The 3052-nt window shown below is 58.7% G+C and overlaps 1 pseudogene; it reads left to right on the top strand.

The window, feature by feature from the left end:
- Positions 1-1116, top strand: part of LOC112948801 — a 10429-nt pseudogene extending 9313 nt beyond the window's left edge.
- Positions 1117-3052: the final 1936 nt, after the last annotated feature.

Below are 3052 nucleotides of genomic sequence, written 5' to 3'. Positions count from 1 at the left end.
GCGCTGCGGGCGCTGCAGGGCCGTGCACTGGAGGGCCACGTGCGGCGCGAGGCGCGGGAGCTGGCGCGGCTCTTGGTGGCGCTGAGCGGCGGCGGCGCCTTCTTCGAGCCCGCCCCGCACCTGGTGGTGGCCAACGCCAACGTGCTGGCGGCGCTCTGCTTCGGCCGCCGCTGCGGCGGCGGCGACGACGACGGTGGCGAGTTGCTGGCGCTGCTGGGCCGCAACGAGCGCTTCGGGCAGGCGGTGGGCGCCGGCAGCCTGGTGGACGTGCTGCCCTGGCTGCGGCGCTTCCCCAACCCCGTGCGGAGCGTCTTCCGCGACTTCCAGGCGCTCACCCGGGAGCTGCACGGCTTCGTGCGCGACCAGGTGGCGCAGCACCGCGCCACCTTCCAGCCCGGCGTCATCCGCGACGTCAGCGACGCCGCAATCGCTGCCGCCGAGCACGGCGGCGGCGCGCTGAGCAGCCTGGACCCCGGTGACGTGGAGGGTGTCGTGACCGACATCTTCGGCGCCGGGCAGGACACCACGTCCACGGCGCTCTCCTGGGTCCTCCTGCTGCTGCTGAAGCACCCGCAGCTCCAGCGCGAGCTCCAGGAGGAGCTGGACCGTGTGGTGGGGCGAGGGCGGCTGCCCACGTCCGAGGACCGGCCCAGCCTGCCCCGCCTGGAGGCCTTCATCTACGAAACGCTGCGTTACAGCAGCTTCGTGCCCCTCACCATTCCGCACGCCACCACAGCCGACGTGGAGCTGGACGGCTTCCACATCCCCAAGGACACGGTGGTCTTCGTCAACCAGTGGTCGGTCAACCACGACAGTCGCAAGTGGCCCGAGCCGCAGCGCTTCGACCCCTCGCGCTTCCTGGATGCCCAGCAGCGCCTGGACCGCGACCGCGCCTGCAGCGTTATGATCTTCTCCAGTGGGCAGCGCCGCTGCATCGGCGAGCAGCTCTCCAAGCTCCAGATCTTCCTCTTCACCGCCATCCTCCTCCACCAGTGCTCCTTCCACGCCAACCCCGCCGAGCGGCTCACCATGGGCTGCGTCCCGGGGCTGGCGCTCAAGCCGCTGCCCTTCACGCTCACCGTGGAGCAGCGGCTGCCCTCGCTGCCTGCCCTGTGAGCTCCCGGGGCCTGTGGGGCTCAGCCAAGCACTCGCCACGCTCGCCACGGGGTGCCCGGGGGACGAGCGGGGCAAGGGGTGGTGGGTGCCAACTCCCTTGGCCCCATGAGGCCGTGTCCTCAGCAACCCCAAGGGTCTGGGCTGCAGCCCGCTTTGGAGGCAGGTCCATTTTCTCCTGAGAAGCTTCCACGTGCCCATTTCTAAGGCCAGAGGCACCGGCAGCAACGCCCCGTGGTGCTGCAGCAATAAACGCCTTTGACACGGGAGCTGGTTGTCCTCGTTTTCTTCACACGTAGGCTGCAAGCATCGTTCGCATGGGCCATGGGGCTTCCCTCCTTATGTAGGGACACGTGCAGCTCCCCTGGTGCTCCCCGGTGCCGGGGAGCTGGGCTGGAAGGTCTCCCCAAAGCAGAGTGTTGGGCAATGGGAGCTCTGGGGAAAGGCCACAGGAGCTGGGACTCTTTTGTGCAGAGAAGATCGGGACCGGGACAGGAGCACTCTCAGGAGGTACAAGGGGTTATTAAATGGCTTCTCCTACTGCCCCAGCCTGCAGCAAGGCATAATTTGCTCTGTTTCTGCAGAAGTCTATAGGACACGCAGGGGAAAGGCAATTGCCCATGCCCAGGGAAGCCAAGGAAAAGCTCTGGGACAGCATCTGGTCACAGAACAGCTACCGGGTGGTCTAGATAGACAGAAGCCCTGCATCGGGGTAGGGATGACAGCCCTGTGCCTCTCACAAGCCCTTCCTGACTGGTAGATCTGCCCCATCTACAGGCACCGTCTCCACATGGAGACGTGATATGTCTCCAAACGCATTTTCTTGCCCCCAGATTTAATTCTTTAACCACGACTGAAATCTTTCTTCATTTGGCACAAAGAACTGAAGCATCTACTAAGCAGTCTCTCCCTGGTAACTATTACCGTCTTGTATGCCACTGACTTTATCTATCACACTTCCTTGCCACTCATTTAAAAGGCATCAATGAATTGCTGAGTTATCCAGCCCGAGTTAATGAAGGGTTTTTACCTCAGGTTATCCTCATTCTTGGATTCTTCACGCAACAAATAGCAACAAGGGGGAAAAAGCTCTCAGCTGAAGTTAGGAGCCACTTCCCCCCTTCCCTTTGCTTGGCCCTTAACTGCTGCAGCGACGGCCGTGCCACCTACAGTCACAGCAAATATCCATTGGAGCCATGTGCACAGCACGGGTCAATGGCCATGGGTTTATCCCACCCTGCTCCCAAAGCTGCCCTTCTGTGGCTGGGTTTCCTTCCCAGCCTGAATGGGGAGCAAGGAAAAAGCACCGTGCCATCCCTACAGATAAGCCATTTAAAGGTAGGGCTCTTCAAAAGCAAATCTTGAAGATTTAGATGTATGGGGTTTCTTGGTAAAAAGTCATTCCACGGAGCCTTGCAAGATGTAGAACTGCAGCTCTTATTTCCACAGGGGAAAAATCTCCTTACGGTAACAGCTCAGAGGGTTTTGCAATGCTTTGACCACCTCATTTTTCAAGTTCAGAGAAGGAGACTGCCAGGAAATACGATATATTCTTTTAATCCTCCAACAGAAGCACAGTGCTGGGAAAAACATTGTGTGTTTAGAGTCCTCGGTGTCCACACTCCTTCCCGTTCTTCATCTAAGATTACAGCTGTCGTTGCAAACACACAGGTATGGCCTGTGTGTGCAAACCTGAAACTAAATCCTGAGTGGGGATGAACTCAGCAAACTGTGATTTTGTCAGACTTACCCCTTGGCTCTCTTTCTTCCCCCTATTTTCATATCTCTTTTCCCACAAGGAGAAAGCATTTCCCTAAGGTCAGCTTTTCCCCTGAATTTTACAATGTGCTTTGCCTCAAGATAAGTGTAGGCAAAGTAAGCTTGGGTATATTTTAGTCCTATCAGTGTTTTCATTTGGAAAGCAAACACCACCATCTTT

This window comes from Nothoprocta perdicaria, unplaced genomic scaffold (genome assembly GCF_003342845.1).
Source record: "Nothoprocta perdicaria isolate Ctin4 unplaced genomic scaffold, notPer1 scaffold_28, whole genome shotgun sequence".
NCBI classification, from domain to species: domain Eukaryota; kingdom Metazoa; phylum Chordata; class Aves; order Tinamiformes; family Tinamidae; genus Nothoprocta; species Nothoprocta perdicaria.
This window is presented reverse-complemented; position numbering and strand designations above follow the sequence as displayed.